Genomic DNA, 23,135 nt, shown 5'->3' with positions numbered 1-23,135 from the left:
ATTTGATAGTAATGAGATGCCCAATGTTTTTTTCTGCGGTATTTGTTTATTATATAGCTATTATTTCACAATACAATGCAATGTGTCATTAAAACAGTCCTTACTGATTTGAAAACAGAAAACGTGAAGGATTCCTTTTCAGCTGATGATGTAGGAAAAGGTATTGGTATATTCCACTTATCGCACATCTACATCAGTTTACATTATAAAAATTGCAATTATTTTGATAGTAAAATCATGCTTGAAACTGCTTTCAGACAATTGGCAGAAGTACATTTTTTGTGCTTTTTGGATGCAAACACTCCCTCACCCACTTAGTTATGATAAAGCAATTAGGAACTTGGGGTAGGCTGCTTAATGATCCATAGAAATGTATGTCAAGCAGCTATGAACATATTGTTACTGTTTGCCAGCCATAACCTAGTGCATAGCTGATCTAATTCAGAAAATGTTATGCCAATATCACCAGCACACTATTTTTTAATATAACATGGACAATTTACTCTTCAAGGGCATCAGGCAATGCATTTGTAGATGAAGCACTGGAATGCAAAGTTACTTGCCAGCAATGACCTCTGCATTAGTAATAGTTCTCTTTAATATAGATTTATTCATATGATTGACATTTACAGAGACCGTGTACAGTGGCAATGTTATCTGGTGGATAATATTTCTTATGGTCTCATAAATACTTTTTTATTTAAGCTGTGCTACACATGGCTGAATATTATGGTATGATGCTAGTGATCTTTGTACAGTTTCATATAGTTCATTCAGTGCTGCCAATAAAGTACATATAATTTATTTCTTTATAAAAATAATGAGTGTACATGGTCAACAGAGTGGCTGTAACTGATAGTGGGGCACTCAATGTGGATGAAAGTACCTTATTTGCTTAGCATCTGGTCATTTCTAAACAGTATTTAATCTCATTTGCAGGACTAGTGTGCTTGTGTGTGTGTGTGTGTGTGTGTGTGTGTGTGTGTGTGTGTGTGTGTGTGCGCGCTTGTGTGCGCATGTGCGTGAGTGTGTGCATGTGTGCGTGTGTGCATGTGTGTGTGTGAATTAAGTTGTAATACTTAGACTACTATGTGTTTGTTGGAAGTCAATTTAAAATATGTGACTTTTGTCATTATTATTTATTATTATTATTATTATTATTATTATTATTATTATTATTTTGACACAGATATACGAGAAGGATTATGTCAGTAATATAGCTATAATTGTTGGGCTTGTGGGATGTCTGTGGATAAAAATGACTGACCCTGCTGAAAGTTAAAAAGTCATTAGTTTGTCATTGCAGGACTAGTGAGCATTTATGTAAAGCAAATTGGAACACTTTATTGTGGCCATTTTTATCACAATTAGTCATGCGATGTGTGCACAGTTGATAAAGTGGTAGCAATTGCTGAGTGCAGATATTGGCGGATTATAATAACAGCTGATCAAGTGGTCTTTTACTGTTGAAATGTTCAAAAAAGGGCACTTTTGTTATTATTTGTTCATGCATATTTTTTCATGGCTTACTAAAAAATGTTCAAAACTACAAATTTAAAGCACATTCTTAAATGTTGTATTAAACAAAAGAAATATAATTTTAAACAATGAGAGATGAATCAAAGAACACATGCATTTATATATGGTTCTAAAAATGTGTGCAGGAGGGCATGGTTTGAAAATAGCCTAGCACCCTTGGCTAGATGCATTTTCAATGAGTTTCAAGGGAAGAGAAATTTACTGTTGAACATGCTGTCTGTTTCAATGTGAGACTGTTTTGTTTTGTTGTTAGCAAATGGCCATCAGTGTTAAGCTATAAAAATTGAAATAAAAGTTTTAAATTATATCCAAATCTCGGTAATCATTGCATTGCACACTGAGAAGTTTGAACATTGTTTATGGTAAATGTGGAGAGACAGCCAAGTAATGATATATTAGAATGGCTGGGGGGGCTGGCCCATTAGCCTGCCTAGGCTACCATTTGACCTTGATCTGGCTGTTACTGGGGAGGAAGCGCACTTTGTAAATGTTTTGGATGTTTTTTTATTTGTTTGTTTTTGTGAGACAGTAGAGGTAATGAGCTGTAACATCTTTTTAAATCTTTTAGTGTAGTTAAAAGCAGTCAGCATGTTTCAGATTCAGAAAAGGTTGATTTGCATGTTAACTGCTCACAGCACATAGGAAAAGAGAATATTGGTGTCAAGTGGGACTAGAAACCAAAGCAGAAGTAGACAAAAATCAGGCAGCAAATGAATGTGCAAAAAAACAAAAGAAAGAATATAAGGAGAAGGACCAGATGGGAAGGCAAGAAATGTGGAAAAGGCATGAATATAATTGCAAGTACAGAAAACTCTTGGAGCAACTTTATGTCAATCAGGATATGATGCAGGAATAGCTAAGGAAAGGTGAATTTAAACCTAAAGAAAGGTTAATATTGGTGTCCCAGGATAGTGGACTATATACATTTTATTTTATTTATTTATTTTTATTTTGACATGTGTTGACTGGGTTAGTCTGACTGATCGTGAACCCATTTTCTGCAGAGACCTGGGGAAGAAAAGCTCCAAAGAGTACATTTATTCAAGAAATTATAATAGGTACATAAGCTTCAAATACAGGACAAACAGTAATACAGGAGTACCCATGAACACAAAAGAGTATCTCAAGTGCAGTAATATCTAAATAACCAGGTACTGTAATCTATGATACAAGAAGTTAAACAGAAGTTAAAATGTTTTCTTTATACAAGTCAGAATACAGGACAACAATAGACAATTTAACAAGTTCTGGGATATAGATGTATGTATCCAGATTAAGAAGAAGAAGGCAGTGTGTAGGGAGAAGAATATGGGTATAGTATGTTGTTGTTGGGGTAGTAGAAGGAAGATGGACAGAGAGTAGATAGGGAGTAGTCAGTTAGAGTTTTAGCTTCGATTTTGGTAGGATCACATCCATGAGTTCAGCAAGTTGTCTTTTAGGGCACTTTTGTAGTTGTGGGTATTGGATATAGTTCTGATACTTAATGGAAGTTTGTTCCAAGCTGAGGCGGCAGAATAACTATACAGATGTTGGCCAGTTTTTCTTTTGGGCTTATAGATATCCAGGAGAAACTAGTCAGAGCTATGGAGAGAGCGATTTGGAATGTAAAGGGAAACGAGTGATGGGAGGACAGGGCAGGAGGTAGGTTTGTAGAGGATGGAGTGAGTTAGGAGCAATTGAGGAAGAAGGAGCTGATTCGGGAATTCAAGTCAGCTAAGGGATTTGAGAGAAAGATAGTGATGTGACATGTAGGGCTGGTTTGCAGCGAACCTAGCAATTCTGTTGTAAGTTAGTTCTAGTTTAGACTTTAGTGAGGTTTGTAAGTTGGTTAAGATTGGAGAGGCATAAGGTAGACAGGGAAGAAGGAAGGCATGGACAAGGGAGAGTCTAGAGTCCTTGGTGAGGAAGTTTTCGTTTCAATACAGCAAGCCCAGTTTTTGGTGTTTTTAATGCAGTTTTGGACGTGCAGGTCAAATTTTACTTGATCATTAATGATAGCGCCCAGAAGCTTGGTGTGTTTTGTTAATAGTGGTGCTGTCAAGGGATGTGATAGTAAAAGAAGCTTTGCAATTGGAAAGAGATTTTGAGAGGAATAAGCGATGTTTTATTTTTTGGGGGATTAAGAATGAGTATATTGTTGGTTAACTGTTTTTCAATGGAGTTAAATAAGTTTTGGGTTAAGGTGTGGAGGGCAGAGAGATTATCAGAGGTGGTAATAATAATGGTGGAATCATCAGTATGCTGTATGAGAGAGGGCTGGGTGCAGGAAGTGTGAAGACAGTTTATGAAGATGTTAAATAGCAGGGGTCCCACAATGGAGCCTTGAGTTACTCCCATATTGACTAGGAGGAAGGGTAAGGTGGAGGAGAGCCACCTGATGGACTGGTGTCTAGATGAAAGGTTTACTAAGTGTTGGTTTACAAAGTCCATTGAGTATGTTGGAGAAACAGACAAATACAGGTTCTATAAAACAGAATTGGAAAAAGTCGCACATCTTATTGCTGCGTGTGATACAGTAATGGCAGAGGGCCTGAATACCGAAAGGTATAAGTTGTGACAAGACTGTTGCACTGGGGATTGTGCAAACATTACAATATTGAAGTAGCTGTGAAGCATTGTAAACAGGAACCACAAAGCATTATAGAGAATGATGAAGTTTTTATCCCATAGGATCACCCTTTACAAAAGTTCAAAAAATAGATGTGAGAAAACCAGATGTAGCAGTCCATGAAAAGAAGACAAAAGTATCCTTGATCATTGAAATTACTACACCCAGCGATTACAGTGTTTTATGTACAGAAAGACACAAAGTCATAAAATATCAGGAGTTGCAGGCAGAAACAAGGGGAATGTGGAAGAAGGATACCCAGACAATTCCAATAGTAGTAGGAGCAACAGGTCTCATAAAAAAGAATGTCCGGTCTTATTTAGATATGCTACTGATACATGGAACTCCATATGAATTGCAGAAGGAGTCAGTTCTGGACATATAGCAGGTGTACTTTTGGCTAACACCAAAAATTGAAACAATACTAATTATGAACTTTACTCATACTTTGACTTAGGAATGGGGTCTATTCCCATCATGGTATTAGATACCCAAAATATTTGAAGAAATTAAACTGAAAAATGAAGGGGGATACTTTTTAGGTTTGTGTAAAAATAAACTGTATTTTACATTTAAAAGTTGCAGTTGGTAGAAACTTAGGAGGATACTGCGTGTCCTGACTGAAACTCGGCCAGGTTAGGAAAGTGTCATGTCCTGGGCGGGTTCTGTTTCTCTTCACACTTGCTTTATTTTAGGCTTCTTTGGATAAAACCAGGTAGGACTGGCATTACCTCTGGTGTAAAAGCACAATTTAAAAGTCTGGTACATTTTTGGCTCTGGGCTAAAGTTTGATACATTAGTGATTGGCACTCAGGAGTGTGATCCGTAAGTAGCAAACTGATGGTGACACAGCAACTCTCCAAACATTTTATTTATTCATTCATACCCATACCATGTACCATACTGACAGTGTCACAGCAACTGTCAGAACTTATTTTATCTATCTGCCTATATGTCTATGCATATGTATGTGTGTATATATATATATATATATATATATATATATATATATATATATATATATTTGAATCTATGTTGATCCATCAAAAGTACATTTCATTGAAACGTACAACATCAAACTCACTTTCGCGAAAGTGTGTTTTATCAAAAATTCACTTTGTAAAAAAAAAAAAAACACACCAAAAAACTAAAAAAATAAAACAGTACTCACGTTTATGCAATGGGCAAGCACCCCCACACACCCCCTACTTTAATATTCTCACTCTGAGATTGCACTACAGTGGGGAAAAGGGAATATTCCCTTATCCCCACTGTACAATGATCTAAGCAACAGTTTGCTTAGTTGTACAATCTACAGTACAGTTGATGTATAACTAAATCTATGTGGAAACAACTGTTTGCTTAGTCACCTTTCAGAGAAAGTGCATTTTCGACAAGATGCACTTTCGTGAAAGTGAGTTTGATCATGTACGTTTCGATGAAACGTACTTTCGATCATAAGACCAGGACCCGTATATTTATATATATGTGTGTGTGGATATGTATCTATTCATATGAAGTATTGCATTGACTCTGACAAAGCAACTTTCATAACTCATTTATTTATTTATTTTGATTGTTTGTTTATATATTTGTTAACTGGATATAACACTGATCCTAGAGGACCATCTTCAGGTTCATCCGAGGTGTAAAAATTATGCACAGTATAATCGAGACATGCATATCAGATATACACAGATATATACAGCGTATAGTATAAAAAGCATTGATATGTAGCCCACCACACACACCCTGTGCTAACTCTGATATCACTGTTTCTCCAAGGAAAGTGAGTTCTCTGATTAAATGCAGTCCTGATTATCAAATAAAAAAGGAACACATCCCGCATTAAAGTTGTGGTCACTAACGACTCGCACTTAAGCCTAGTTCATTTTTAGATAATCAGCAAGATCTCGATAAAATATTATAAATAATACCTTCGGGAAGAGCCATTCCTTAGGTCTGTTTGTTTTCCGTGGTAGAGTTAGGTGACCTTCTCTCAAATGATAGCAGCATTGTACCAATGAGAATTAACAAATCTACTATGTGTGTGATAGGATTTATAAACCAAGCATTTTATGCTCTTAGAAGAAACAAAAATGCTTATCATTCATGCTGCTATGTCCTTTGTTGCAGAAAGAGTATGTTTTTTTTTACCTTTGTCACAATTATTTTTGTAGAGGTTTTGTTATCATTATTTTCCTCGTGATATGTGGTTTAATATACTGATGGTGAAGACTTTGGGCCGGATTCACGATGGCTTGCACGGAGTCTAAGAGTAGAGTAAGACTCCATGCAGCCATCATGTCCGACGAGCGATCCAGGAACAGCCTGCAGGGGTGTGCAAGAGAGCTCCTAAAATGGCTTTTACACGGACAGGGCTGGGATATGCAAATTACCTCAATTGCAGGCGAAAGGCATGCAAATGAGGTAGATTTGCGATTCAGGAAACCTGAACCTGTCCGAGTAAGAGCAGTGTTATTTGTAGAAATGTACTCAGCTGACAACTGAGTACCATTCTGCAAATAGCAAAACGGAGCCATGACAGCTCCAAATAAAGGTTGTATCCAGTGCAGGAAGCATGTCAATGGCCAAATATATGGCCATTGGCAATGTTTCCCGATACAATATGAAAAAAAAAATAATAATTTTTTTTCTCCGATTTCCAATGTTTAAGCATAGCGCAGTGACGCACAAACGGGCTGCACTCTAAAAAAGCCAGAAAACTAAAAATTAAAACCCACAAATGTGGATCTTATTTAAATTGTTAATGTACAATGCAAGGGAATGGCAGGCTGAAGACAACATGGCCACTGAGTAGAGGTTGCTAAGGGGGGAAGCTCAGTCTAAGAGATGTAACCAAGCATTAGTAGGCAATCCTATGCAAAGGAGGGTTAGGATAGTGAATTGCAAGTTTACATAGCAAATTAGCACAGTCAGTGGAGTGTAGGAGTAGGATAAGGGGAGTAACAGAGTAGAAGATAGGTGACATCACGAGTGGGGTATGTATGAAAGAAGTGAAGCTCATTGGAGCAGAGTGGCATGTGTCAGCTGTCATTTACACATCATGGAAAGAGGTGTGTGAACAGGTAGGCTAGGTAAAGGCAAGAAATAGAAGGTGTATGCCGTGGATAACACCAAAGTTTCTTGCTGAGCGGGTATGCGTGCGTGTGCGCACCTGTAAACACGAGTAAGACAGAGTGCGCGCGTGTAAGTGTGAGTGTGCGCGTTTAAGCTGGAGTAAGCATGTATAAGGCTGTTTAAAGAGTTGTAAGCGCGTTTGCTCTAGTGTGTGCGCGTTTTAACCCGAATAAGCAAGTTTTAGTCCATGTAAGCATGTGTGCGCGCATGTGACCTGGTGTGTGCATGTTTGCGCTTGTGTGCATGGTGCTCCCCCCCCTGAGGAAACAGAAAGGAAAAAGGAAGCACAACAAATACTAGGAAGCTACCAGGGAGTACTAGCAGAGCTAGCAGGTGAAAACAATCAGAATCAGGCAATTACACAGGCAGTACACTAGACCAGCCCAGCCTAGCACTTAAAACTCTGCAAACAACAGTCCATTATGTTTCTCACAACAGACACTGCAGTAAGCTAATAGAAGTGAAAACTGAAAAAGCTTTACTGAGACAAAGAAATGTTAGGAGCTGCCATTGCTGTTATAAGGTGACATATGCAACATGCTGAGGGTGTTGACAATGGAAATGCTGCTGGACAACCCACAGTGAGGAGACGGAGAAGAGTGTACAGGCCCAGAGTAACCTACCAGAGGCTACATGAGCTGGAGATAGTGGAGCGCTATAGAGTGGACAGAGACCTCCTGCAGCAAATTGTTGAGCTGTGCAGGCCACGCCTCACACACAGAACCAACAGAGGGGAACCCATCCCAGTGGAAACCAAGGTATGTGTTGGCCTAAGAATATTAGCAACAGGTACCTTCCAGAGACCAACCGGTGATATGATGGGGATATCACAGGCATCAGCATACAGGGTACTGCACCAGTTCCTGGATGCCATGTCAGCACATGTCGGTGATCATGTATATTTCCCCAATTCCCATGAGGTGTTGGCCAGCAATATGCATCTCTTCCAGCAAATAGCGGAATACCCTGAGGTAGTGGGTGCAATAGACTGCACGCACATATGCATCAAAGCCCCAGCCAGTGAGCGGGGTAGAGTCTACTTCAATCACAAGGGCTTCCCCTCCATCAACTGCCAGATCGTGTGTGATGCCCAGGGCATAATACTGAATGTGTGTGCTGGCTGCCCTGGAAGCTACCATGATTCCCATATCTGGCATCTGACGCAGCTGTACCAGACATTTGCCAATGGGGACATCCCACATGGTCACCTAGTGGGGGATGCTGGCTATGCACTGGAGCCGTGGCTGATGACACCCATCAGAAACGCACACACACCTGAACAGGAACGCCATAATGAGGCACACGCACAAACACGTAATGTATTCGAGCATGTGTTTGGGCTGCTCAAGTCACGGTTCCGGTGCCTGGACACATCTGGTGGAGCCTTGCAGTACACACCAACTACATCTACCCAAATTGTCATGGTATGTGCTATGCTACATAATATGATCCTGCGAAAACAGCTGCAGCAGGACCAGCATAGGCCTGCCCCAAACAGCCCCCCACCATTGCCAAGGCCATCACAGGCAGAGCATGACTTGGAGGAGGAACAACCTGAGCCTGCCCCAGTAGGCAGAAGGAGGCGTGCCCAGTATGCTTTGGCCTTGCCCAAAGAGGCAACGCATAGCCCATACAATGGCTCAGTAGGAACTCTGGAAATGATACCTCTCTCTGACTTGCACATATAGGAAAAGGGATGCCTAAGTTGACACTACCTGCTTTCAAACATGTACAGGGAGTGTAGTATGTGCATCCGACATAGGCAGCCCTGCAGCACCACCTGAGGCATGATTGCCATATGTTAAGCAATATAAAGCAGTGCTAAACAGCATTTACCACCATGTAGTATATGCAAACAAAATCGCACACACCAACTAGCACAACTGTGGTCAATATTGAGTAATATTGGGCAACGTCCAGCAATGTTGGTGAATATTGAGCAATGTCGGACAAGCCTGGTCTAAGTAGGGCATAGCTGAACAAAAGCCAACATGCTCATATTTGCTTAACTGGCCCTTAAGCAGTCTGGTCTGCTCAGTATGAAAATATAAAGCAGTGACGGGCCTCGAACGTAGGATACTGTGCACTATAGTTAAAGTACTGAACCACTAAACCATGACAGTATTGCAGTGGTCAGCCTGTATGAAGGAATGTTGATAAGTCTGTGCAAATTATCTCATGGAAACCCTGCAGGCACAGCATAATCCCTGTCGAGTTATGACACAAAGGTGAGTCCTGCAGTAAGAACAGAACCTGACTTCCAACACACACAGTATAAATGTTAATATTGGTCATGTTCACACACATCAACAAACATAGTGGACCTCAAATAGTAACATACTGAAAGGTCACACTGGGCATGCTCACACACTTGAATAAATGAGACAAATGTCAGGCAACAAAACACGGAAAGCCTGAACTGGGCATGCTCACACACTTAGGCCATGTTGAAGTACAGCAGTGAGCCACACATATCTGGCAGTTGCATGTGTTAACCCAGGAACCTCTCACTATCCAGCAATCCACCCTGTGTACACAGTTATATGACAACAGACACATATATAATATAGTGGAACCCTGTCATAATCAAATATGTTCTGCAGATACCTAAGTTGTTCATAGAAACTGGTAAAGCAAAGACGATAAAGACCTGCAAACAGTATCAGCAATAAACATTGTGCATCCCGAACATTAGCATAGGTTCAGAGGTCGATACTAGGCTATCTGCCCTAGGGCATGTACAAGCCTAGCCAGAGTGTGTTTGGCGTTCGCAACCCTGTCAGATTACTACACTGTGCGTGTGAATAGTAGGTCACACAAGATAGTCCATGTACATTTAGGCTAGTGTGCCTCTGTCTAGCAAGGACACAGAAGATATCCCAGGGGTAAACATACGATCACCCATACAGTCATCAAGATGTCTCCTGTAGGTGGTCGGTGGGTGGCTCTGCCTATGTGAAACTGGGATTACAATCCGGAGTGAGTGGCGCCTCTGGGATAAGAATCTGTCCCTCCAGCATGTCCTATTAACATCTGTGCTGAGGTATATGTCCCTGGAGTGTGTAGCTCCAAGGGAGTCGGATATCCTGAGGTGGAGCATGTCCAGTAATTCTGGGTTGGGTATATCTGTAAACAACAGGCACATATCATATCCAAGTAGGTGGTAAGCGACTGAGTAGAGTTGGAGTTACTGCATCCGAACTGTGCAGGGCATCCGTGTGAGTCCCTAGATCTGCTTGGTGAGGAACTTCTGTGGCCAGTACAGTTGCTGCAGGTGTCGGGTAAGGTACACCCCAAATGTGGCATTGTAACCAAGCATGGTTGTGATGAGTATAGGGGCACAATGACCTCACTCGATCTAGATGTGAAACCATATGGGATATGGTGGCCTATATAGAAGGTCTGTCCAACCACTTTGACAACGTGATTGTCAAAGGTGACAGTACGAACAAGTCATGTCCCCAAACCCCTAACAACTCCTACCATATGTAATGGTACTCCATCAGTATCATCCGGAACCATAACTTGAGCAGCCCAAACACACCTACATGGTAATGTGTGGGCATGTTGTTATTCCCAAAGGGGATGACTATGCAACTAATGGCATTTATCTGTAGGCCATGGCTCAGGCACCAGTCATCCATCTCTGTGAGACCCTGTTTGAGTATGCATGTGGCAGCTGGAGAGTTGATTATGGCACCCAGTTTGCAGTCAAGTGTGAACATGGTCAGCCATATTCCCCCTGTGGTAGCCTGTACGTCAGACAAATATATACTGAACAAGAGAGGTCCCAGGACTGAGCCGTGTGGGATGCCATGTGTAACTGGTGTATAGACAGACATGGCACCTGCAATTCTGACCATGTGGGTGCTATCCCTGATCCAGGTATCAATCCATCGTGTGAGATATGTGTCCATATCGACGCTGGTGAGCCTATGCATAATGGCCCAGTGGGTTATTGTGTTGAAGGGTTTTGCAAGGTTCAGGTAGGCTGTGTGGACAACTGTCCCTATGTTGATGGACCTGTTAACCGTTTAAAGAATACAAACAGGTTCAAGAGGCAAGATCTGCCCACAACAATGCTGAAATGTGTAGGACACAGTGTCTGTAGGTTCCCGATATCTGTGTGTGTGAGTCCCATGACAATATGCTCCATAGCTTTGCAGAACAGGCTAGTTAGGCTTATAGGGCAGTATTGTCTGTGGTCCGTTGTGACACCAACTCTGTGGAGTGGGACCACTGTCACTGTACGCCATTCCTTGGGTACATATCATGTAGTAACTCCGATATTGAACAGTGCTGTAATGTAAGGGTTACATCTGTCATGAAGCTCGTGTAAGATGCAGGCCGGGACACCGTCTGGTCCCATTGATGCTGTGATGTACGCTTTGGGGAGGGCAGCACTCACCTGTTACTGTGTGATGTCAGGGAGGTTACACTCTGTTGGGATGGATAGTTGCTCCTTAGGGGGGATGGGGGGAGACATCTGCACTGAACCTGTTTGCCAGGATGTTGGCAATGCCAGTGGGTTCAGGGTAAGTTTAGTCAGTATGCAGTAACTCACAGCATATCAGTGAGTGTGCACCCAGGTTCCTGACATAACTGAAGAAGGCCATGTTATAGTCCTATGTGTCTGGGGCAATTGTCTGGTAGAAGCGACCCTTAGAAAAGTTCATGAGTGATCGTAGCTGTCTGCTAGTACAGATCACAGATGCCTTCCCCATCTGGGATTGTGCTCTATCATGTAGTAGCTTCCGCCTGACATTGTACAGCTTATTAATGGCTGGGGTCTACCAGACAGGTCCTCTGCCATTGGAGGAGTGAGTCCTGTTGTTATTTGGGATAGCACAATCCATGCAGTCCACTAGGTGTCCATAGAATGTGTATGTAAAGGATTCAGCAGTCTGAGCCGTATTTGCTACTGTCCCAGGGTCTCTGAAGGATACCACCTTGCTTTGGTGAAGTGAGACGTTGGCTCATGAGAAGCTCACCAAGATTACCCAGGATGGGTGTGTGGAGGGTATATGTATGTCCAGTGAGATAAATGTATGTTCTGACCTTACCAATGAGGGGTATATTGCTGGTGTGGAACATAGAGTCCCCATGTTGGTGATGATCAGGTCCAATATGTATTCCCCCTTGTGGCTGTGCTGACTAGTTGTGCAATAGCATATGAGTCTACAAATTGTAGCGACTGTTGGGCGAGGGTGTTGGGGCTTGAGTAGTATCCCCAGTCAATATTTGTGTATTTGAAGTCACCCAATATAATGGTGTTTGTGGAGACCTTCATATTCTCCATAGTTCCCATGAAAGCCGAGTGTGGTTCCTGAGTTTGGGAGGGTGATCTGTAGCAGGCAACAAACTGAAAGGCAGTTTTGCACAATGGTAGTTGTATATGTATGGTCTGTGATGCTTTGTGCAGTGCTACTAACCCAGAGGTGTGTGTATCTGTGATGTATATGGATACTCCCCCTAGTTGTGTTGTCTGTTCCAAGTCTTATGGTCAGAAAGCATGGTATGAAACATAGCCTGGTAGTGCTGTTGTGCATAAGTGAGCCTGAACCAGGCATCTGTTAGTGCACAGATATCACTATCCTCCATACTGAGGAGAGTCCTGAGTGGCCGTAATATGAGGGTAACACATCTGGTGTTGAGCAGCATTACCCTTAGTTTCATTTAACTTGTAATGTCTATGGAGGTGGGTTTGTCTTTTGAGCCCTGCTTAAGAAAGGCACTATGGTGGTAGCAAGAGGCTTAGCCAGCATTCAAAAGTCCAAGGGTGACAGGTGCAAGCTGTCCATAGTGAAGCTACGTGGCATGTTGAGCATGTCACCACAGGCTGACAGACACTGTATCCCCTATGAATGACACCAATTTGTTAGCCAACTGTTAAACGTGATATGTTTGTCTGTATACTGTGACATCATAATTGGTGTGTGTAAGATGCTAGACAAGGTCAGGGTCGTACTGGCCTGGGCTACATGATCAGAGTGTTCCTCCATGTATCATGTCATGTGGTCCAGAGAGTAACGTCTGAGGTTTTACGCACCAGCATGGACAATGATGGTGCCAGTCCTGTACTTGCTTTGGAGTGACCTGACTGCATGTGTTATGTGGCAGATCCTGGCACCCGACAGACGGCCCAAAGTGACTATTCCCTTGTTTGGGCTGGTGAGTGGTACATCAGTGTGTCTGACAATAAGTGTCGCCTATTACAAGTGTATTAGGTGTGTTGTTTAGCCCGAAGGGCAGTGACTGCATGGCACACTGACATTGTGAACTATGTGATATGTGGATATTGTAGTGGGGTAGCAGTTGTGTGTGTGTCTGCTTTGGAGGTCTCTGCTGCTTAGGAAGAGTTCATTTACAGCATCCGAGTATGTCTATGTGTGATAATGTGGTTTGAGTGCTGTCGCTAGAGGATATGTGAGACTGATATGTGGTGTGTGTGGTTACCTTCACCACCTGATAGACTGTGCCAGTCATGGGTCGAGAGAGTTCAACACCCTGTATGTCTATATAGGTGCATCTCACACATATATCTGAGTTTGTCGGGAGGAGGAGAGGGTTGTCTGTGTACATGAGGCAGATGTGACATTGTGTCAACATCACAATATTCACCAGCTGGACTGGAGAGTACACACGAAACTGACCCCTGGACATGCCAGGATATTATGATGACATACTCTGTAGCCTGATCACAAAGGATCAGTAGGGTGTTAAGTGTGTAAAAGAGTATAACAGGGATTAGTGCTCAGGTTCGTTGGTGTTTTGTAAAGAGTAGCTGAGAAGGAGCCCAGACTGAATCATGACACCACCTTCAGCTATGTCATAAATAGCAATGCACACCCATATATGTCCTGAGTCAGGGCCAACTGTACCTGACTGACAATGCCGACATCCTGACAGACAGGCCCATATATACATACCCACCTCCCACTGACGATAGTCCATATCATCATACCAGAAGATATCACATGTAGAATGGATGAGCAGCTACCCCCAATGCCAAAAGCCTGGCAGCAAGTGGAATACATTGATTACCAATATGTGTCATGCATAAACTACAGAACAAACAGATCCTGCACCTGAACAGTCAGCTGAGCCTCACCCCCTACACAGGATGTGGAACCGTTGAATGTGTTACAGCAACATATGGCACTCCCCACAAGTGTTGGTGCACAACACACCATGGGAAGTACAGTCCAGTACGCCTATGAAGTCTGATCTGCAAGGTCATGGAGTCCATCATGGTTGAAGTCATAAACAGAGCTATTGGAAGCTGACATACACACAACCCTACCAACTGTGGTATGTTCATGTGCGGATCATGGTTCCCAAACATGCTAGACTGTTTGCAAGGCAGCCACCCAGGACATACATCACTGAACACAGCTACACATGTCTCACATAGACTTTGAATAGCCCTTTATCAACATCCCAGACACATGTAGTGTCCACAAAACCAACAAGCTGTACATAAATATGTGTTGACATATGAAGGAATGTCAATGTGTCCACAGATAGGTTCATAGGTTCATAGGTTCATACTAGGCTATCTGCCCGAGGGCATTTACAAGCCTAGCCCATAGTTTTGTGGCTTACGCCACCCCTTTAGTATGGGGAACTATACCCATTATTTTGCTGTGCCTCTGTCGAGCAGTGACACTGAGGTAATCCCTGGGGTATATCTGCGATCTCCCATCCATTGGTCAAGATTTCTCTTGAACAAGGCCAGCGAGGTGCTCTGCCTCACATATACCGGGATTTTATTCCACAGCATAGGGAGTCTTTGGGTGATGAAGCTATCCCTCCAGCACGTCCTATTAATAGCCGTGTCGAGGTTTAAGTCTCCCGCCCTTGTGGTTCTGACAGATCTAGATTTTTTGAGGTGAAGCATATTCATCAAATCTGGGTTTGACATGGCCTTGTATGTTAGGCAAAGGTCACCTCTGAGCAAGCGGTAGGCGACTGAATAGAGCTGGAGTTCTTTCAGTCGGGCAGCATAGGACAGATGTTTGAGACCCTTTATCCTTTTGGTGAGGAACTTTTGTGGCCTCTCCAGCTGCTGCAAGTGTCGGGTCAGATACATTCCGAATGGGGCATTGTACTCAATCATTGGTCTGATGAGTGATGAGTATAGGGAGACTATGATCTCCCTTGATCTAGATGAGAATCCCCTCATGATAAGGTGGGCAATGTAGAAGGTCTTCCTAACTACTTTAGCTACATGGGTGTCGAATGACAGACTACTATCAACCTGGGTCCCCAGGCCCCTGATAACTTCTTCTGTGCTCAGTGGATTGCCACCTATTTGGTAGCTAGGGGTAACCTTGTTTTCGAAGGGTATGACTATGCATTTTTTGGCATTTAACTTTAGGCCATGGCTCTGGCACCAGTTATCCGTTTCTGTGAGACCCTTCTGAAGGATATCTGTGTCAGATGTGTTTTCTACTATGGCGCCCAGTTTGCAGTCATCTGCAAACTTTGTCAGCCATAACCCTCCTGTGTTTGCTTGTACTTGAAAAGTAGATGCCAAACAAGAGTGGGCCCAGGACTGAGCCCTGTGGTACACCACTTGTGACAGGCTTTGAGTCTGACATGGTGCCAGCAACTCTGACCCTGTGGGTTCTGTCACTCAGCCAGTTTGCAACCCATCTTGTGATGTATGGGTTAACATTTAAGCTGATGAGTTTTTCAATGATACCGAGTGGGGTATTGTATCGAAGGCCTTCGCCAGATCGAGGTAGGCTGTATGGACTGCCTTTCCCTCATCAATGGCTTTGGTGACTGTTTGAAAAAGTCAACCAAGTTTAGAAGGCATGATCTGCCTTTGACAAAGCCAAACTGGGATGGATCCAAAGTCTGCAAATTCCTATGTCTTTATTTATGAGGTCCATTATGATCCTCTCCATGGCTTTGCAGATAAGGCTTGTCAAGCTAATGGGCGGTAATTTCCAGGGTCGGTGGAGGCACCGCCTTTGTGAAGTGGGACCACAGTTGCAGTGCCACTCCTGGAGTGCGTATCCAGAGGTAAGACTATGATTAAACAGCTGTCCTAGCTGTGGGTTTAATTCTCGTTGAGTTATGGAGCACACAGCCGGGGACACCATCAGGTCCCATGGATGCTGTGTTTTTTGCTTTGGAGAGAGCAGTTCTCACTTGGGCGTTGGAGATGTTTGGGGGGCTGCAAGATAGATCACACAAGGTAAGGATTATGAGGTCCTGTTCAAGCTGTTGACACCTGCTGACCCACATGGACCATTCCTGGAATGGCATAAAACAAAGTGTACACACATCACCATGTCCAGTCTGATGATGTCACCATCCTATAAATACAGCAGGAGAAGGAAAACCAGCCAATAAAGCAAATTGCGCACCGTGTTAATGCGTCTCTCTCTCTAATATCATAACATAGTTAGGTAGGGGCTTGAATCCTGCAAACACTGACTGTGTATGTGCGCAGTTTCCTTTGAGAGGAGTTCCCTTTTTGGAGACTGGGAAGACTCACTAAAAGAGGTACATTCCTCTTTGGAAAGTCTGATGATGTCACCATCCTACAAATACAGCAGGAGAAGGGAAACCAGCCAGTAAAGCAAATAGCGCGCCGTGTTATTGTGTCTCTCTCTAGTGTCATAACATAGTTAGGTAGGGGTTTGAATCCTGCAAACACTGACTGTGTGTGTGTGTGTGGGGGGGGTGTATGTGTGCAGTTTCCTTTGAGAGGAGTGCCCTTTTTGGAGACTGGGAAAACTCACTAAAAGAAGTACATTCCTCTTTGGAAAGTCTGATGATGTCACCATCCTACAAATACAGCAGGAGAAGGGAAACCAATCAGTAAAGCAAATAAAGTGCCGTGTTAATGCGTCTCTCTCTCTAGTATCATAACATAGTTAGGTAGGGGTTTGAATCCTGAAAACACTGACTGTGTGTGTGTATGTGTGCAGTTTCCTTTGAGAGGAGTGCCCTTTTTGGAGACTGAGAAAACTCACTAAAAGAGGTACATTCCTGTTTGGAAAGTCTGATGATGTCACCATCCTACAAATACAGACAGAGAAGAGAAGCCAGCCAGTAAAGCAAATAGTGTGCCTTGTTAATGTGTCTCTCACTAGTATCATAACATAGGTAGGGGTTTGAATCCTGCAAACACTGACAGTGTGTGTGTCACTGTTGGTCAATGCAATGTGGGTTTTGGTTTTACTATGGTAGGGCATATTATGATTAAAACAGTAAGTGCATTGCACACATCAGGTATCTGCATGGCAAATATATATGTGTACATGTCCCCTCAATCAGTACACAGGTGTGAAGCCTGCATACTACATGAATACATCTGTTTCCATTGACAGGTTGTGCCGCTGCTTCTCAGATCGTAGGTCACATATGTATGTATGTGACAAGGCCGTCCACTGTTGTGATCTGTGGACAAGGTCATCTGTGCCACACACACCCATGATAGTTACTAAAGAGTAGTGTGAGTGAGGGTATATGCCTGGGGTATATATCAGACATGTTCATACACAACAACGACTGGCAATAATGGACAGTCTGTATAGGTGTACAACTGCCTTGTGGATATGCATTCAGGCCTCTAATGTCTTATGTGACACACCGAGGGACTCCACAATACCTATGGATATGTGGATACCAAGGGACACATGACATAACACGAGGCTGTATGTACACATTGGTACCCAACATACATGTTGAGGTCTACCATCGATGTGGTACTGACGGGATAGTATGTATAGTAAATATGGATGACTATGCCATAACAGGCTTACTGCTATACAGCATGTATCAGACAACATGTATCTGTCTGTATGATACCCTTGTGTAGGATATGCATCCCATCCAGGGAATGCATTGTAGGCCAATGCATGCATTTCCAGATGTGGATGGACACATCCCTAGTGTGTTTGCATGTACCTAAGGGGGCTATATGCCAAACAGGTGTGGTCCCAGGAATGGGTGGCGGTCAATACCACTAGTTAGTGTTAGAGTATAGTACCGGAAGGATCCAACTGTTACTGAGTTCCCTACAACTGTGTGTCATTTGTCAGGACATCATCCAATGATTACTTATAGTCATGCTGTTGAGGTTGTGTATACTACCAGACCACAAATCATTGACAGGTATTAACAGTATCACCCACAGCATAGCGTCAACCCATGTCATACACACATGTGGACCCATGTTAGTACATAACTGTAGTAGAATGCATACTGGCCATTGAAAGTTAACAATGTGTACAACAGGGTATGCCACACATCCCATGTGTCCACCATGCACATACATGCAGACAGTGCGCACCCACCATGTTCACAGATGTACACTTGCTAATCTGTACTGCACACATCACACACGTACTGTCCACTCACTAACACATGCTGGCAACACATTACACTTCAGCCAAGTGGCACATGGGTGGACAATACATACTCAGACCTAACAGTGGTATAAACAATGCTACATTGACAATCAGAGCTTTGATGCATAATGCCTGCTCAGACATGCCTACAAGGATTTCATTACACTTTCCTGTTGACAACTTGCTAATATTGCTACACTGCTATAATGTCACCCTGTGCATCAGCACCATGTTAGCCTGCTCCTGCATCAATGTTACAGATGACAGGAGGTGACACAGGTATCATCATATGCACAGGGTGTGTTGTTGTTTGCCAGAGCCTGACATTGACCCATCCAATCAACATGTCTGTGTGTGTGTGTGTGTGTGTGTGTGTGTGTGTGTGTGTGTGTGTGTGTGTGTGTGTGTGTGTGTGTGTGTGTGTGAGGGGACAACAGTACAGCATGGGCCAACGTTGATGTAATGTGTATGTGTGTATGTGTGAGCCCTAGTTGTTTGGTTAATGTGTGTGTGTTTGCATGCACACAGCTCCACCATGTGGCTGCCATATATGGTAGTTTGTGGGACAGCCACAGACTGTACCTTCTAGGCTGTACAGATCACTGTCTCTGGCCATGGACACAGTATCTGTGCCTGGAAGGGGTGCTATGGACAGTATTGGCTACCAACCCCGACTGGGTACTGTCATCAGAGGCAGAGGTATGACGACTGGACCCACGTGCCTGCTGGGACTGGCCAGAGCCACGTGCACGTGGTCTACTGGGACGGCCAATGGATAGGCCAGACCCAGCATAGCTGGGGCTGGTACTGCCACTACGGGAGTGGCTGTGAACTGTGGGCCTTCCGTGACCACTGCCAGCTGTTGCTGTTGCTGGCATGCATCCGCGTCGATGTCGCAACTGTCCCGCATGGTCCTGGCTCATGGAAGACATATTGTGGAGGGCATGTACTGTCTCCCCTAATGTCTATCAATGACCTCGGTGTAATTCCAGATGGCACTGGCAAGGTCACGGATGCTGTCATTGATAGCGGTGTAATGGGCCCTCTGCGCCCTAAGTCCCTGTTTGGTGTACCGTTCCATACGTGCCTGAGCCTGCATTACAGCCCAGAACATAGTGGACGTTGTAAGACCTGAGAGGGCACGTCTGCCAGGGGCAATATGACCAGCAGTGCTCCCCCAAGAACCCCTGGACCTCCGGCTATGTGGTACCATTCCAGGAATCCGGCTATGGCTGCTGTGAGGGGATGCAAGTGCCATGGGTACCACACTCTCCTGGTCAATGCCAACTGTATGCTGTCCCTCGCCTATGGCCATTGGTGATGAGGGATGTATTGACAGTATGAGTGTGCACATAGATGGGTTGAACGCTGTGTACTGTCGATTGGCGGACCAACGACAGACCCTGTCAAACCTTCCTGTGCCAGAATACATGTCTCATCATCACCACTATTCATGTCAGTGGCTTCAGGTTCCCTGCTGCTTTAGGCCACCCCTAACACAGCACCTGTGAGAGGAAGACAGGAAGCACACTTTACAGTCTGCACATGATGCATGCACACATGCACACATGCACACATGAACACATGCATATATGCACATATGCACACATGTACACATGCACACATGAACACATGAGCACATGAACACATGCACACATGAACACATGTACACATGCACACATGCACACATGAACACATGAGCACATGAACACATGCACATATGAACACATGCACACATATACACTCCTCACTACAGCACATACACACACCAGCAATCCAACACATACTCTATAGTGGGTGACGGTGGGTGCCAGTATCACAAGGCAAACAGTCAGCATGCGGAATATGTGTTGCACAAAACCATGCAGTGCAAGTGTAGGCACCCCTATTTCATGGCAGTGTACATGGCTTTGATGCAACTGTGTAGTTGTTCAGTAATTGGCTACACCCTGGAACACAATGTGTACCTGGACACAACATTGCTGTGCAAGTATTATCAGCTCTGCAATGCCCTGTGCACCATCACTCACAGGTATGCATGCCATGGCTGCATGTGTTATCTGTGTGACACATAGATTTCCATGTCTGAGTGCAGTGTCTGTGTCCATAGCAGATAATAGTGGGCACAGGGGTAGCACATCCGTGCTATGTACACACACAGGATGAGTGGTGCATGTTGACATGAAGGAATCCCAATGCTCGACATGGCCAGTGTATAGTGGTTATGGTGAGTGTGGGACATATTGCAGATATGTCGGTGCCAGCCATGGCATGGCATGCTACACGACTGCAACATTAAACACCATGCATACCCAATGTGTGTCATGTGACCTATACACCCACTAGCATTCCAGGACATATATGTGACACTTTGTTCGGATGGCGACTGCTGTGCATATTGTGTATACTGGCATATGTAAGCACACACAACATGATATGCATATTGTGTATAGGTGCATATGTTTGCACATACACAACATTGAGGTGCACAGCAATGACTGCTATGAGTAGTACTGTGGTTGCTGTAACTGGATGGGGTGTAGTACCCTGTTCCATCATCATCATGCATCTTGTGGTCACTCACAGCTACTAATGTGTGTAAGACCAATGCCTAGCATGCTGTAACCTAAACTGCAGTGCCGTGGCTATGTTCACAATTACACAGCCACTTTGTACATGGGTGTGTGAGGTGCCCGATAGGGAGCATTGCCTAACATGACTGTGTTATGTATTGAAGAGTGTTGCACAGCCCCATGATAGGCCTCTACCCCTGAGGTACATCATGTGTGTGTGCATGACATGTGGGATACTGAAGTGTGACCTTACAGCGGGTGTGTGGTAATGCCAAATGTAGCATGTTTTCATGTCCTGCGTATGATAAATGTGTTCTGTTGTGTACAGCTGTAGCAACTATGCATATCCAATGTGCAGTACAGTGTTGCCACAAATGTGTCTGTTGCTCTGTGCATTGCATGTGATTGAGGCAGCTACTGACTTTACTGAGATGTTTAATGTCTCACAGCAAACATGCACAGCATGCATTATGCGTAGGTGTGTTATGTGTACATGGCCTACACCTCACCTATGACATGCACATGTCATTACCAATATTAAAGTGTTAACACACTCACCAGCATGTATCATCTGCCCTGCTGTCGCACCAGAGGGACCTACAAGAATATGACACAGTCTGTCAGTGGCATTGCTACTGTGAGTGTGCTAAACTACAGTAGAACAACAGTCAACAGTCACATGTGTACAGATACTATTCCAAATATCAGTATTGCACACAATAGGCAGCACAACTGCTGAACACACAGTACACATCTCACATATGCATATTCTAACAATACAGGTAACAGTAGTCTACAGCTAGGGCATATTGCCTGCATGCTCCATATCATCATGCTGGGTGGCTCCGGCCTCCATGATGACACATGTATGATGCCTTTGCTGCTGTAGGCCAGGAGCCACCACACTTAGGAGCAGATCCTCCACTCTGGTGAGGGGGGGATGTATGGCCGCCCCACCACCTGTGGCAAGCTGTTGTCTATGGATATCAGATGCACACCGCCGGACATGTCTAATTAAATCACTGCAGTGATGGCGTACCTGCTCATATGTCCGGTTATGCATGCCTATGTCATTTACTTGATGAACAAGATCTTGCCACAGTGCAGTACGCTCATGCTGGTGCTGGCTGGCCCTGGAAAACAGCAGTGTATAATGCTGCACCAGGCTGTTATGTATTTCCTGTTCCTCCGCAGCTGTATAGGACGGATTGCGTTGATGAGCCATAGCCCTGGAAGACAATTAAACAATATGTGTGAGCAAGTCATGTGGCACACTTAACATTATTAAGTACAGATATCACTTAACTGCCATATATAGCATCTGTTTGTCTGTCAGAGGATACACACATTCAATACCACATAGTGCTCAGCCCACAACTGGCTGACAGTGCCTGCCACACTCCATATAACAAACCAGTATACACCAGTACTCGGCACACTGTTTGGGATACAATGCACATCCTCGCCACGGGGGTATATATCAAGCTAATGCATGAAGAAATATGTCATCCAATGCAATGAATGTAAAGTACATTTCCAGTATTACCAGTAAACCACCCTAATCGTTGATGCCATACCCCTACCTAACATATGTGCATGGTTGTTAATATAGCTGGAATATTGCTGTAACAGAATATACATGTTGCTAGGTACACACACATACCCTGTAACACACATGTGATTGCGGGCATGGTACATGCATCATTACACACACATCAGACATACATACAACACACAAATGTATGCTGACACAGATGAGCATTACCTGTGTACCTTACAGTACTGTGTGCCCCTACTTACAGATACCTATGCCTGAGGTATGTAATCTGTGCAGACTACAGGAAACACACAAGACAGTGTTACCAGGGAATGTGAACATACACCATACTGTGCTGTTTAGGC

General features: G+C 43.7%; 1 protein-coding gene across 1 annotated transcript in view; it reads left to right on the top strand.

Annotated features, from left to right (window-relative positions):
- SAMD14 (sterile alpha motif domain containing 14) overlaps positions 1 to 23,135 on the top strand; it is a 785,691-nt gene that overhangs the window by 629,746 nt on the left and 132,810 nt on the right. The gene's annotated exons all lie outside the window — the stretch shown is intronic.

This window comes from Protopterus annectens, chromosome 13.part0 (assembly GCF_019279795.1).
Source record: "Protopterus annectens isolate FY-2018-M chromosome 13.part0, PAN1.0, whole genome shotgun sequence".
Lineage (NCBI taxonomy): Eukaryota > Metazoa > Chordata > Ceratodontiformes > Protopteridae > Protopterus > Protopterus annectens.
The sequence above is the reverse complement of the archived record's forward strand: the minus strand, read 5'-3'. Positions and strand labels throughout refer to the sequence as shown.